The following is a 16,248-nucleotide window of genomic DNA, read 5'->3' as shown; positions in this document are numbered from 1 at the left end:
GCCAGCAGGCTGAAAAGCTGGACATGAAATGGGGAGAGACAGGAAAACTTGCAACCCATACGGACAAACCTGAACCCATGAGACAAACTAAACCCACCTGTGTCTTTCATCACCTCTACCTCAAAGATATGTTTCCCTTACCACAAAGATGTGAATATATCTGGTTCAGGAGACTAAAAGACAAGATTCTGCAAGTGCCAGATCTGCAGGCTCAGCTGCTGTCCCACGCCAGCGAGGCAAGCAACAGATCATGACAGCACACACCACCCCAGAGCACACCTGCTGCTGTTCAGTCCTGCCTTCCAAATCCCATGCAAATTTCTCTTGTCCTCAGCCCTAACCCACAACCCACAACCCATAACCATGCCAGGAAGGAAACCGAGAACCACAGATACAGCTCAGCTAAGTCAACAAAGTATAAAAGCACCACAGACGCTCTTAGCACATGGATCCTGTCTTAAAGAAAACACTTGATAAATGTTAAATATTTACTCGTATTCTTACTACCTAGCCCAAAGTTCAACATATAGCAGGTGCTCCAGTGATGTTTGTTCAACAGAAACTTGATTTAAATACCAAATTGATAGCTACTACTATAAAACATGTCTTTCTTTCAGTAAAGAGATAAAAATCTTCGGCACCAACCTAATATTTTATTAACTTCCCTCTTCGTGGGACAGTTTATTGTTTAAAACTAAAGTCATCTGCATACTACTTACTCCCCCAAATAGCAGCATTAAAATTCATTAAAACTTAGCAGTAAGAAGGATGACCTCATGGTGTTACCATTTTCAATGGGGCCTGAATGAGAGGGCAGGATCCATGCTTGAACACTTTCTCTTCATTAGCACTTCTGTTCCTGCATTCAGCTCTGAGCCCCACCTCTCTGGCCCTACTCAGACAAGGGGAACAGAGTGATGAGGTGATAATGAGGAGAAAATGTCCCACCCTGTTCTGGGCCTGGCTAGTTCAAAGCAGGACCACAGGGACAAGACTGTACCTGGCTGTTTTAAGAGCTTTCTTCATTTGGGAAGCAGCATGATGAAAATTCATCATCATAATGGAGAGGAGGCTGCGGCAGCAGTGAAGGTAGGTAAGAGTGTAGATAACAATGTGCTAAAGTAGGCTCACTGGATAAACTCAGATTCTTGCTAAGATAGGTCCTTTAGAAAATCCTAGCATTCTCTCTGCTGCTCAACAACACTGAGTACATGACTATATTGGAAGGAAGGAAGGAAGGAAGGAAGGAAGGAAGGAAGGAAGGAAGGAAGGAACAGAGGAAGGGAGAGAGTAAAGGAATGAATGGAGGAAGGAAGGAAGGGAGCAAGAGAAGAAAGGAAGGGAAGGGAAGGAAGGAAAGAAAACACAGAAGGAAAAGGCTTTCTCCAGGACACAACAGGTGAAAAGAGATCTTTTCATACCCTAAGCCATAAAAAGGCCCCAGTCTCATGTGACTTATTTAAACTCTGTTCCAAACCATGTTTTTTGCTGTTTTTGTTGTTGTTTTTTGACTGATTATTTTTTTGTGAGAAACTTCACAATTGTTCTTTGACAGCACTGATTCTCCAAGGAATGTAGAATGTCTACAATATGCAAGTGTCTCCCTAGACTCCCAGACCTAGGCTTGAGAGAAAAGCAACACATGAAAAAACACTTGCTCTTTCCAAGGTGGCTCCCCCTAACAATCCAAGGGTTTTGCTAGTGCAAAGGAGGGGAGAACAAAATTTCGGTATGGGAATAGCAGTCTGCTGTAGCCCTGAGAAACAGTTTCAGAAAAACTCCCTCTTGTCTTTCAGATGGAAGAGATCCCCCTCCACCTATAGTGCCTCTAGGCCAGTTTGATTCCATTCTCTATCCCTCCTGCCCCCCATATTTACTTCCCTTTCCTACTACTCTCCTTCTCTCTTCCCACTGACTTCTAGCCCCATCTGCCCCTCTGTCTCCAAGGTGTTTCTATCTTATTTGGTCTCTGAGCAATCAAAACATTATCATGATCCAATTTTTTAGATGAAGAAACTAAGGCCCAGAAAAGATAGATGACTTACCCAAGGTCACTCATTTAATTTGCAACAGAAGCAAAACTAGAGAAAAACCAGGACTTTAGACTTTAGATTCTTCAGACTCTTCTTCTAACTCTTCTGAAAGACCCTTACCCACTCTAATGAGTCTGTATGTGAGGTTGCATGTTAAAGGAAGGACAAACCTTTTCACTTACCCACAGTTTAGCATTGAACATGCTTTGAACATATTCTTCCAACACCATAAGTGCATGTGTCTCTAGGTTATAAGTTAAACTGCTGAAGAGCTGTGTTCCTATGGATGGTCCACAGCACACCCCAATCCTGAAGCTCTAGCAGAGTTCCCATGTATCTCTAAAGGGAGCTTTTTTTTTTTTTCTGTTTTGACAGATAGTGTATCTATTGTGAGCAGTTCACTAATTAATTTTTTCACTGACTTTTGGCATCTACCGTATCCAAGATTCAATGTCAGTTATACAGAAGAAAGAAAATGGATGCTGAGATATGGTCTGGTCTTTGAGTCTACAATATACTTAGGAAGACGTCTGAGTAGACATTCATTAGGCCAAGTCATAATAGAAAGGATGCTCTCAATGCAGAGAAGATTTCAGATGACAAAGCAATATTTCTGCAGTGAGTCATTAGTAAAATCTTCATTGAAGAAATGTAATCTGAATAGAGTCCTGAATGATGAGCAAGATTCTGGTAGACAGAAATATAAGATCCCTGCAAGCAGAAAAAATAGTATAAGTAGTGGCCAGAGTTAAAAAAAAAAAATCAAAGAGAAGAACAAACATTGCAAACTGGTAGTGGTGTTAAAATATTGGGAATACAGTAGAAAAGTAGAACCAGAAAGTGAAAAACCTTCAATACGAGAGTCTGAGGTCTGGAATTTTTCCCATAGACAATAGTAAGACATTAAAGGTTCCTGAATAGTGTGAAGGAACTATCAGAGCAAGGTAAAAGCCACTATCTAGGATCCTGGGCCTGAAACATTCTACCTCATGTACTCAGAAACCTGGAACTCATCAGTGTACCAGAGTGAACTAGAATTAGGAAAACCAGAATGCCCTTTATTATTTACAGTAAAAAAAAAGAAATGTCTACCCAAGTAAATCAAGATTTTCAGGTGCAAACAAACAGAACTAACTCTAGCTAGTTAAAACAAAAAGTCAAATGGTTACAGGTATTGTGAAATTCACAAAATTTTGAGAAACTCAGAACCAGTGAATCAAGCTAAGAGACTCTATTGCCAAGACCAGAACCTAAATGTCATACCCCGTTGGTGGTGTGGATGCAGCAGCCAAGTTCACTCAGTACACACAGAGCAGGGGGCACTGAGAATGGCACGCCAACCAGAGAATTTTACTGCTAGGAGCTTTGCTGCTGTTACTACTCCTAAAAAGCCCAATCACCTCCTGCCATTCTATCTAGAAAAGTAGATTCTGAATGTGATCTTCCTCTTATGTGGCCCCTTTCCTGGTGGAACTTGATTGAATGTGGCTTAGGACACAAGTATGGCTTGGAATGCAACTTTTCCTACCTCTGATGAAGTTTTAGACTATCAGTGAGGTCCAGTGGGGTGGAGTCTGGAGCCAATGTACAAGAAAGAATTCTTGAGACATCTTCTTTTTGTTTGTTTTTTAAATTTTTTTTTATTTTTTATAAACATATATTTTTATCCCCAGGGGTACAGTTCTGTGAATCGCCAGGTTTACACACTTCACAGCACTCACTATAGCACATACCCTCCCCAATGTCCATAACCCTACCCCCCTTCTCCCAACCCCCCTCCCCCCAGCAAGCCTCAGTTTGTTTTGTGAGATTAAGAGTCACTTATGGTTTGTCTCCCTCCCAATCCCATCTTGTTTCATTTATTATTCTCCTACCCCCCTTAACCCCCCATGTTGCATATCCACTTCCTCATGTCAGGGAGATCATATGATAGTTGTTTTCTCTGATTGACTTATTTCACTAAGCATGATACCCTCTAGTTCCATCCACATCGTCGCAAATGGCAAGATTTCATTTCGTTTAATGGTTGCATAATATTCCATTGTGTATATATACCACATCTTCTTTATCCATTCACCTGTTGATGGACATCTAGGTTCTTTCCATAGTTTGGCTATTGTAGACATTGCTACTATAAACATTCGGGTGCATGTGCCCCTTCGGATCACTACGTTTGTATCTTTAGGGTAAATACCCAGCAGTGCAATTGCTGGGTCATAAGGTAGTTCTATTTTCAACATTTTGAGGAACCTCCATGCTGTTTTCCAGAGTGCTTACACCAGCTTGCATTCCCACCAACAGTGTAGGTGTTCCCCTTTCTCCGCATCCTCGCCAGCATCTGTCATTTCCTGACTTGTTAATTTTAGCCATTCTGACTGGTGTGAGGTGATATCTCATTGTGGTTTTGATTTATATTTCCCTGATGCCGAGGGATGTGGAGCACTTTTTCATGTGTCTGTTGGCCATCTGGATGTCTTCTTTGCAGAAATGTCTGTTGATGTCTTCTACCCATTTCTTGATTGGATTATTTGTTCTTTGGGTGTTGAGTTTGCTAAGTTCTTTATAGATTTTGGACACTAGCCCTTTATCTGATATGTCATTTGCAAATATCTTCTCCCATTCTGTCAGTTGTCTTTTGGTTTTGTTAACTGTTTCCTTTGCTGTGCAAAAGCTTTTGATCTTGATGAAATCCCAATAGTTCATTTTTGCCCTTGCTTCCCTTGCCTTTGGCAATGTTCCTAGGAAGATGTTGCTGTGGCTGAGGTCAAAGAGGTTGCTGCCTGTGTTCTCCTCAAGGATTTTGATGGATTCCTTTCTCACATTGAGGTCCTTCATCCATTTTGAGTCTATTTTCATGTGTGGTGTAAGGAAATGATCCAATTTCATTTTTCTGCATGTGGCTGTCCAATTTTCCCAACACCATTTATCAAAGAGGCTGTCTTTTTTCCATTGGACATTCTTCCTGCTTTGTCGAAGATTAGTTGACCATAGAGTTGAGGGTCTATTTCTGGCCTCTCTATTCTGTTCCATTGATCTATGTGTCTGTTTTTGTGCCAGTTCCATGCTGTCTTGATGATCAAAGCTTTGTAATAGAGCGTGAAGTCCGGAATTGTGATGCCACCAACTTTGGCTTTCTTTTTCAATATTCCTTTGGCTATTCGAGGTCTTTTCTGGTTCCATATAAATTTTAGGATTATTTGTTCCATTTCTTTGAAAAAAATGGATGGTACTTTGATAGGAATTGCATTAAATGTGTCGATTGCTCTAGGTAGCATAGACATTTTCACAATATTTATTCTTCCAGTCCAGGAGCATGGAACATTTTTCCATTTCTTTGTGTCTTCCTCAATTTCTTTCATGAGTACTTTATAGTTTTCTGAGTATAGATTCTTAGCCTCTTTGGTTAGGTTTATTCCTAGGTATCTTATAGTTTTGGGTGCAATTGTAAATGGGATTGAGGCCTTAATTTCTCTTTCTTCTGTCTTGTTGTTGGTGTAGAGAAATGCAACTGATTTCTGTGCATTGATTTTATATCCTGATACTTTACTGAATTCCTGTACAAGTTCTAGCAGTTTTGGAGTGGAGTCTTTTGGGTTTTCCACATATAGTATCATATCATCTGCGAAGAGTGATAGTTTGACTTCTTCTTTGCCGATTTGGATGCCTTCAATTTCCTTTTGTTGTCTGATTGCTGAGGCTAGGACTTCTAGTACTATGTTGAATAGCATGGTGATTCCCTGTCGTGTTCCTGTCGTGTTCCTGACCTTAGCGGAAAAGCTTTCAGTTTTTCTCCATTGAGAATGATATTTGCGGTGGGTTTTTCATAGATGGTTTTGATAATATTGAGGTATGTGCCCTCTATCCCTACACTTTGAAGAGTTTTGATCAGGAAGGGATGCTGTACTTTGTCAAATGCTTTTTCAGCATCTATGGAGAGTATCATATGGTTCTTGTTCTTTCTTTTATTAATGTGTTGTATCACATTGATTGATTTGCGGACGTTGAACCACCCTTGCAGCCCTGGAATAAATCCCACTTGGTCGTGGTGAATAATCCTTTTAATGTACTGTTGAATCCTATTGGCTAGTATTTTGGTGAGAATTTTTGCATCTGTGTTCATCAAGGATATTGGTCTGTAGTTCTCTTTTTTGATGGGATCCTTGTCTGGTTTTGGGATCAAGGTGGTGCTGGCCTCCTAAAATGAGTTTGGAAGTTTTCCTTCCATTTCTATTTTTTGGAAGTTTCAGGAGAATACTTTTTGGTATTTCTTTAAATACCAAAATGTTTTTCTTTAAATGTTTGGTAGAATTCCCCTGGGAAGCCATCTGGCCCTGGGCTTTTGTTTGTTTGGAGTTTTTTGATGACTGTTTCAATCTCCTTACTGGTTATGGATCTGTTCAGGCTTTCTATTTCTTCCTGGTTCAGTTGTGGTAGTTTATTTGTCTCTAGGAATGCATCCATTTCTTCCAGATTGTCAAATTTGTTGGCGTAGAGTTGCTCATAGTATGTTCTTATAATTGTCTGTATTACTTTGGTGTTCGTTGTGATCTCTCCTCTTTCATTCATGATTTTATTTATTTGGGTCCTTTCTCTTTTCTTTTTGATAAGTCTGGCCAGGGGTTTATCAATCTTATTAATTCTTTCAAAGAACCAGCTCCTAGTTTCGTTGATTTGTTCTACTGTTTTTTTGGTTTCTATTTCATTGATTTCTGCTCTGATCTTTATGATTTCTCTTCTCCTGCTGGGTTTAGGGTTTCTTTCTTGTTCTTTCTCCAGCTCCTTTAGGTGTAGAGTTAGGTTGTGTACCTGAGACCTTTCTTGTTTCTTGAGAAAGGCTTGTACCGCTATATATTTTGCTCTCAGGACTGCCTTTGTTGTGTCCCACAGATTTTGAACCGTTGTGTTTTCATTATCATTTGTTTCTATGAATTTTTCCAATTCTTCTTTAATTTCCTGGTTGACCCATTCATTCTTTAGAAGGATGCTGTTTAGTCTCCATGTATTTGGGTTCTATCCAAATTTCCTCTTGTGATTGAATTCTAGCTTCAGAGCATTGTGGTCTGAAAATATGCAGGGAATGATTCCAATCTTTTGATAACGGTTGAGACCTGATTTAGGACCGAGGATGTGATCTATTCTGGAGAATGTTCCATGTGCACTAGAGAAGAATGTGTATTCTGTTGCTTTGGGATGAAATGTTCTGAATATATCTGTGATGACCATCTGGTCCAGTGTGTCATTTAAGGCCTTTATTTCCTTGTTGATCTTTTGCTTGGATGATCTGTCCATTTCAGTGAGGGGAGTGTTAAAGACCCCTACTATTATTGTATTATTGTTGAAGTGTTTCTTTGATTTTGTTATTAATTGGTTTATATAATTGGCTACTCCCACGTTAGGGGCATAGATATTTAAAATTGTTAGATCTTCTTGTTGGACAGATCCTTTGAGGATGATACAGTGTCCTTTCTCATTCTTATTATAGTCTTTGGCTTAAAATCTAATTGATCTGATATAAGGATTGCCACTCCTGCTTTCTTCTGATGTCCATTATCCTGGTAAATTCTTTTCCACCCCCTCACTTTAAATCTGGAGGTGTCTTCGGGTTTAAAATGAGTTTCTTGTAGGCAACATATAGATGGGTTTTGTTTTTTATCCATTCTGATACCCTGTGTCTTTTGATTGGGGCATTTAGCCCATTAACATTCAGGGTAACTATTGAGAGATATGAATTTAGTGCGATTGTATTGCCTATAAGGTGACTGTTATTGTATATTGTCTCTGTTCCTTTCTGATCTACTACTTTTAGGCTCTCTCTTTGCTTAGAGGACCCCTTCCTGTAGAGCTGGTTTGGTGTTTGCAAATTCTTTCAGATTTTGTTTGTCCTGGAAGCTTTTAATCTCTCCTTCTATTTTCAATGATAGCCTAGCTGGATATAGTATTCTTGGCTGCATGCTTTTCTCGTTTAGTGCTCTGAATATATCATGCCAGCTCTTTCTGGCCTGCCAGGTCTCTGTGGATAAGTCTGCTGCCAATCTAATATTTTTACCATTGTATGTTACAGACTTCTTTTCCCAGGCTGCTTTCAGGACTTTCTCTTTGTCACTAAGACTTGTAAACTTTACTATTAGGGGACGGGGTGTGGACCCATTCTTATTGATTTTGAGGGGTGTTCTCTGCACCTCCTGGATTTTGATGCTTGTTCCCTTTGCCATATTGGGGAAATTCTCTCCAATAATTCTCTCCAATATACCTTCTGCTCCCCTCTCTGTTTCCTCTTCTTCTGGAATCCCAATTATTCTAATGTTGTTTTGTCTTATGGTGTCACTTATATCTCGAATTCTCCCCTCATGGTCCAGTAGCTTTCCCTCTTTTGCTCAGCTTCTTTATTCTCTGTCATTTGGTCTTCTATATTGCTAATTCTTTCTTCTGCCTCATTTATCCTAGCAGTCAGAGCCTCCATTTTTTATTGCACCTCATTAATAGCTTTTTTGTTTTCAACTTGGTTACATTTTAGTTCTTTTATTTCTCTAGAAAGGGCTTTTATATCTCCCGAGAGTTTTTCTCTAATATCTTCCATGCCTTTTTCGAGCCCAGCTAGAACCTTGAGAATCGTTATTCTGAACTCTAGATCTGACATATTACCAATGTCTGTATTGATTAGGTCCCTAGCCTTCGGTACTGCCTCTTGTTCTTTTTTTTGTGGTGAATTTTTCGTCTTGTCATTTTGTCCAGATAAGCGTATATAAAGGAGCAAGTAAAATACTAAAAGGATGGCAAGGGCCCCAGGAAAATATGCTTTAAGCAAATCAGAAGAGATCCCAACTCGTGAGGGGGGAGAAAGGGGATAAAAAGAGGTTCAGAAAGAATTAAAAAAAAGAAACAATTAAAAAAAGAAAACGAATAAAGAAAAAATATAAAAAAGAAATATATATATATTAGATAAACTAGTTTAAAAATGTTAAAGAAAAAAAAAGGGTAAAAGTTAAAAAAAATTTAGCAGAAGAAGAGAGAAAAAAATTGAAAAAGAATAAAAATTAAATTAACTGCAAGACTAAAGAATCATGGGGAGAAAGCCATGAGTTCCATGGTTTGCTTTCTCCTCCCTTGGAATTCTGCTGCTCTCCTTGGTATTGAAACTGCACTCCTTACTATGTGAACTTGGTCCTGGCTGGATTTCTTGTTGATCTTCTGGGGGAGGGGCCTGTTGTAGTGATTCTCAAGTGTCTTTGCCCCAGGCGGAATTGTACCGCCCTTACCAGGGGCTGGGCTGAGTAATCCGATCACGTTTGCTTTCAGGAGCTTTTGTTCCCTGAGCGCTTTCCGTAGAGTTCTGGAGGACGGGAATGAAGATGGCGGCCTCCCTGTCTCCGGCCCGGAGGAGCCGAGAGCCCGGGGACCCACTCCTCAGTGTACCCTCAGAGAACAGCGCCCATTTACTCCCGTCTCCCTGGCCTCTGGCCGCGCTCCGAGCTGACCGAGACTGCGACGGGTTCAAGGTAACCCCGAGCTTAGAGATTACTCCTCGGCTCTGTCTCTGTAGCCGGCTTCCCCGTTCTAATACCTGCAAGCTCTGCGACACTCAGACACCCCCGATCCTTCTGTGACCCTGCGGGACCTGAGGCCACGCTGACCCCACTTGGGCTTCACCCTGTCTTAGCCTCTGGAGCGATGTCTCTCAGCAGAACAGACTTTTAAATGTCCTGACTTTGTGCTTCGTTGCTCTGCCACTTGCCGGGAGCCGGCCCCTCCCCCCGCAGTCTATCTTCCCGTCGCTTTGGATTCACTTCTCCGCCAGTCCTACCTTGCAGAAGGAGGTCGATTTTCTGTTTCTAGAATTGCTGTTCTCTTCTCTTTGATCTCCCGTTGGATTTGTAGGTGTTTGCAATCTGTATATAAGCTATCTAGCTGATCTTCTGCTACCTGAAGTAGTCTCAGCCTTCTACTTCTCTGCCATCTTGACTCCTACCCTTGAGACATCTTTTGTGCAAATAGTAACTTATTAAAGCAGGGGGACATGACTCGTGGGCAGAAAGAGCTGCTGCCACTGGTTTGTGAGGGGTGGCAGGTATGATGGGGTTGGGGAGGTAAGGAAAAAGGGAGGTTTCAATAGAACTTTCATATGCTAAAGAGGACCTATAAGATACCAGATGCCTTGAGGCCTTGTCATTGTCAAGGTTTTTCCCTTCAGCAAGGTATTAACATTAAGATACTTGGGAGATTCCTAAAGAATGTCACCTGTGTCCCACCCAGGAGTGCAGTGGGGGAAGGTTGCAGGGTGTCAGCTTTTGCTTTGTCTTCAGCCAGCCTTTTGTTCTCTCATCACCTCTACTGTTGGAAGGAGCAAATCTTAATGAGAAAAATCACCAAAATGTAAGAAGGGGAAGTCCAAAAGATGTAGGATGGCATTGATTTTGATGATTGTCCTCTGCACAGCATGATCTGGAAATAGGTTTATCTTGTCATACCATCAGAAACTTCTTGTTTGGGGCCCCTGGGTGGCTCAGTCTTTAAGTGTCTGCCTTTAGCTTAGGTCTTGATCCCAGTGTCCTGTGATGGAGCCCCGTATCCGGCTTCCCCTGCTCTGTGGGGAGCCTGCTTCCCCCTCTCCCTCCACCTGCCACTCCCTTTGCTTGGGCTCTCTCTGTGTCAAATAAATAAAATCTTTTAAAAAAGAAAGAAAGTTCTTGTTCAACATGAAGTTAGAGAAAAAGAACTCCTATGTATGACTTGAATTTTTTCCTTGCTCTAATAACCTGTTGAATTCAGTGCCACAATTCATTCATCCAATAATGAACATTCACTCATTTGGTTTGCCCCACACCACATGAACTCCCCAGAGCTCTAAGGAGGGACACTACCATCCTCCCTTTGTCAGCCTTCTTTAGGGACTTTAGCTTTTCTTCCTTTTTTCTTCCCTTCCTAGTCTACCTCCCAGGTCATGTCTGTTCTTTTATTTGCAATCCACAGAGCTAGTATAATCTTTCTGAACTTGGCCTGAAGAGAAAAAAAAAGCATTTTTCCTATTAGCATATATATCTCTAGGGCAAAGAACTTGAAATCACCTTCCACATGCCAGAGTGAGTCCAGCTTTGACTTCTCTCCCAAAGCACCAGTAATAACTCCGACTCCCTGCAAAAGCTATAACTTTAATAAAAAACAGGTCACACATCAGACACCAGTATTGCCAGAACATGCAAACACACACGTACTCTCTGTCACTGATAACTCATAAAAGAAAATGAAATTTCCAACAGTATCCCTTCCCACCAGTTTCCCCCAAGGAATTCCCAGGGGAGAGGGGAAGGAGAGGGTTCTTAAATGCCCTCAACCTTCCCAACACAATGCGCAATGTCATGGGTATAATTCTGATCCCTGGAGAGTAACTGGGACGCACAATCTTTGTGTCTTTACTGAAACACAGTTGAAGGATAGGTGATGAGGCTGGTAGAAAAGGTACATATTTGAGGTCCTGCTTTTGTCTTTACTGACTGTATGACATAAGGTCTCTTCCTGCTCAGTCTCAGTTTCCTCCTCTATAAAATGGGCATGAGATCCCTAGCTCACAGAGTTGTTCTGAGACATAAATAAAGAGATCTAAGCAAATGGTATCTTGTACTATCCTTGCTGTTGGTGATGTTTTACCACCATCCCCTTTATTATGAACCAAAGAATCCTATTAGCTCAGAGTTGAAAACAGAGAGATCCTTATGCCCATCCTGTGGGTTCATCTCTGATAGAAAAGCCACTTCTTTGTCATTTGGGTAATGGAAGCATTCAAATTCTATTGAACATAATGACTAGCCTGCAAGTGGACAGGTGACAACTCACAGAGGGAAAGGCAAGCACTCTTAGGAGGCCTGTGTGCAGGCTTGACCCCTTCTCACCCTTCCTCACTCACACTCATTGCCTCCCCCAGCCTCTCCTTACCCAGAGACTTGCTTTCTCATTATGAGCCGTCTGGAAGTGGAGGGGACTCTCCCTCACTCTCTGCAGAAAACAGTGACTGTACTTACGCATTACCCCCACGGAAAGTGAAACTGCATGGCTGGGAGAATCCCATCATCACTCCACCCCCTAATGAGAGAGATTGTTTGCAGGCAGATGAAATTAAATTGTAAGCTCTATTGACTTCAACAACAAGTGCCATTTGGGCAAACCCAAAGGGGGCCATTGAACTGTCAAAAAGTTTTAACTCTTCCTGACACCACAGCGTTGGGTAATAGCCTCCCTCCAGTTCTGCTGCCAGAAACTTCGCCACTGGAGATCCATTCCACTATGTTCTTGCCCTGAAATCCTTTTAAAAATGTTAATCCTCAGGGAGAGGAAACAGACAAGTCAATCATGCTAAGGTGGCTGTGTAGAACCTGAGTCCCGATCCTAGCTGTTCCTTGGCCAAGTTTCTTCTCTGGAAAATGAGGAATGCTGAGAATTATAGCCATATCTAAGACTTTGGGGAAGATTAAATGAGAAGTTATAGGGAAGATACTTAGCACAGGACCTAGTGCAATGTGAGTGTTGCACAATTCATTCATCATATAAGGAATTTCTTGAGCTTCCTCTCTCACAAACACTCTTGTGCTTAGAAAAATGCAGACCCATGAAACTCGCCCAGAAGATCCCACAGCAGGAGGTCGGGGCTGGGCCTGTGATTGCAGGCCTTTAACAACCCTCCGGCTAGTTTGTAGTCAGACCATCCTCCTCAGAATCCACCCCACCCCCACCACAGGGCCAATCCTAGGGTCTGGCTGATAGAGGTTACATCTCCCCTCTCTCCCCACAGGAAGAGCCTGAGGAGGACGCTGAGTGGCTAAAGGAGTGAACACTAAAGAAGGTCAGGGAAAGGAGTGATAAACCTTCTCCAAGCCGAAATGAGCGATTTGTAATTTGCCTCCTCCAGGCTGAGGCCTTGCTTAAGGAGATGGGTGAGTAGGGATTGAGAGTTAACTTGGGGGAAGAACTGAGAGAACAAATAACAGTCTATACAAAAGAAAGCGTTTTTAGAAAACCATTGTGCGAATCCCAGACACCAGCCACAGGCCCTGAAATTCCAGTTTAAAGCAATTCAGTTCCTGTTCCATTCAGCAGGCAATGAATTGCAAGCATTTGCACTTCTGTGGTACCTTTCACGACAGAGCTTCAAAGCCCTTTTCAAACACAAATCTGTTCAGCTTCATAACCTCTCTGAGAGATTTGGCAAAGGGATAGTGGGGATCACTTCCCTCCCTACCTTAAGGGCAGCCTTTTGGGTGGTGGGAGACAGAAGGTAGGAGGCAAAGGCAGTTTAACTGTCACTTAACCAGGCATCTTGACAGCTCACAGGAGAAGGAGCCACTTGGGATCAGACATTTCTGGGACACCATCTGAGGCACGGAATTGCAGAATTACCTGGATATCCACCTCTTCCTCTTCGGCTTTTGCATCTTCTCTGTGTATCCTAAACAGTGTCTGTTGATTTGGCAGACACTGAGAGTTCCTACCCAATGTCATCCTCACTTCCTCCTTGTAACCAAACCCCAAGTTTTTCTGGGGTGACATAGCCCAAGGGGGTAGACTATGATTCATTTAAGCCAAATTAACAATCCTCTTCCCATTTTTCTCAGCCTTCCTTGCCGCTGTGAAAGACTGTGTAACTTAGGTTTGGCCAGTGAGATGTAAAGGGAAATACTGCTGAGGTTCTGTTTGTCAGAATTTGCTATGCAGCAGTAACAAATTACCCCATCTCAGTGACTTAACACAACAAAACTTTATTCTTCTTTCACGTTATAATTGCAATGCAATCAGTGGGGACACTATTCCACACTCACCAGGGAGCCCAGGCTTATGAAGTCTTTGGCATTTTAGAATGGAACAATCTAAATCTGGGGTCTCTAAAGTCCCCGTGAAAGAGACAGAAAATGTTGGATTTAAGAATATTGGGTCTGGGTGGCTCAGTGGGTTAAGGTCTCTGCCTTCAGCTCAGGTCATGATCCCAGGGTCCTGGGATCGAGCCCCGCATCAGGCTCTCTGCTCAATGGGAAACCTGCTTCCGCCTCTCTCTCTGCCTGCCTCTCTGCCTACTTGTGATCTCTGTCTGTCAAATAAATAGAATAGAATAGAATAGAATACTGGGTCTCAAATTCCTATGCTTAGTAATGACACATGTCACTTTCACAGTCACACAGAGTCATGTCATGGTCATGGGACACTAATCTAACAGGCTTGAAAGTGCAGGATTACACATAGAATGGTGAGTGACACTGCCACAAAGGTGACCTCACGACAAAGATGATGTCTCCTGATACTTCACAAACCCTCATATGCCATTCTTATAGGAAGCCCACCTTACAGATGGTGATCATTTGAAGCTAAAAGTGCCTAACCAAGCTAGTTTTCTGTCAGCCCAGCAGCTATACATCTACAGAGTATCCTACAGTTGTGCTAGTAATACTGGGAATCATAACAAAAATGGCATTGTGGGAAATGGGCTAGTCATTTCTTTACTCAACAAGAAAGGCACATCATTCCCATGCCTGACTCTGTGCTAGGCGCTGGAGGCTCAGAGTAAATAAAACGGGGTCTGTTCTTCCATGAAAGTATCATGGGATTATGGAGAAACCAGGAAGGACTTGCAAAAATCAGCTGCTGATGTTACGCATTCTAAGCAAACACCGAAAATTAATTTTATTCACAGCACAACTCCAGACCAGAGACCTGCTCAATAAGAATTTGTGGGAAGGGGGCAGGGGATGGAATTAATGGCCACTTTAATGGCAACTTTAGAGGCTATTTCAAGGAATTGAAGTCTTTGACAAAAAGGGACAATCAAAGAGAAAAAATACTGGCATTTTGGTCATCATCAAGTACCCAGTTATCTGGAATCATAAAACAGAGAAAACCTGCTTTGAATACTTGTTGCCAAGTTCACCTCCCTCATGGGAGCACTTAAAAGGCCCCCCGTGGAGCCATACCCTCTTTCAGTTCCTACAGATGCCCTCCTCGTGGGCCCTGCCAATCATCTCAGTCACCAATGTGTCTTCCTTAATCTGAGCTGTGACTTGATATGTCAGGAGTGTGAAGAACAATTATCCACTTGAGTATTACATAACTTCAGAAGTCTCTTGAGATGAAATGTATGCAAATGATAGTGTCTATTATTGGTCTGATAACCATTCTTTAATTCTAACTTAAAAGAGAAGAGATTTCCAGACTTCGTGATGCATTTGATCCAATGAAACATTCAAATAACTTTATATCACTTGAGTGGTAATTTATCTTCTCTGCCTGGAGCAGCAAGAGGTTTCAGTTCAGTAATAATGAATTTATGTCATTTCTCCCAAGTTGGTTTCTTTCAGTTGGAGCACAGCTATTCAAATCTGTACAGTCTTTTTAGCGTGGACTTGCTCTGGGCATGAAGCTGTTCAAAAGATCCCGAGATGAAGGTTGCCACCTAACCTGATAATTTTTGTGTCCAGGTTAGAAGTCACAGTTCACAAGAAAGGAAGCCATTCCTTGATCAGGGATACGCAGCAAGAGAAAACAATGTGAGGGAGAAAGGAGAGACAAACAGGAGAGATGATGGGGGCCCTGAAAAGCACAAGCCATAAGTTGACAGGCCATGCTGTGCTTTCGGAAGACGGAACCCTCCCTGTTAAAGCCACCACCTAGGCATCTTTCATTCCTCATCACATTCCCCTGGATATCTCTGCTCTTCCCTGACTTGCTTTCAACCACAATGCCTCCCAGAATCTGAGCCTCCATCAAAGCCAGTCCAGAGAAGGCTGGAGTCACGTGGCACCTGGTGAGATAATGCCTGTTTTATTTGAATACGGAGGAAACTGTGTTAATAAATGCCCATGACATTTAATGATGTGGCTTTCATTTTGAACACATCATTGCTCGATATTGAATCCATCCATTTTGATAATAAACACCAGGGCCACGGAACTCTCGCTTTTCACCCGCAAATAAATAAATAATAGGGACTTGCTCTGTGTGTTGGGAATGAGGGAGGATTGCAACTCCCCTGCATGCGTTTGCATCTTATGAACTCTATTCAGCCGCATGGCCTCCCATTCGTCTCTCTGGAAATCCAATTTCCCTCTTGCAGCTTCGTCTGCCAGTTTTCTAATTTTCACATCAAACTGCATATTACTCATTGTCAGGCTGGTTGTTCTGGAAGAATCGTTAGTCTTAAACCCTTTACCAGTATTTTCAGTCCTGCCGCAGATGGTTGCCA

The 16,248-nt window shown here is 42.0% G+C and overlaps 1 long non-coding RNA gene across 1 annotated transcript; it reads left to right on the top strand.

Moving 5' to 3' along the window:
- The first annotated feature begins 924 nt into the window (after positions 1 to 924).
- LOC125083147 (uncharacterized) lies at positions 925 to 13,947 on the top strand. Its single transcript, XR_007122182.1, has 4 exons — positions 925 to 1,089; positions 4,780 to 4,781; positions 12,814 to 12,955; positions 13,346 to 13,947. It is a non-coding gene; the product is annotated as an uncharacterized LOC125083147 (long non-coding RNA).
- Positions 13,948 to 16,248: the final 2,301 nt, after the last annotated feature.

The sequence above is a fragment of the Lutra lutra genome, chromosome 13, assembly GCF_902655055.1.
Source record: "Lutra lutra chromosome 13, mLutLut1.2, whole genome shotgun sequence".
Lineage (NCBI taxonomy): Eukaryota > Metazoa > Chordata > Mammalia > Carnivora > Mustelidae > Lutra > Lutra lutra.
Note: the sequence above shows the minus strand (reverse complement) of the source record. Positions and strands in the feature narration are given on the sequence as shown.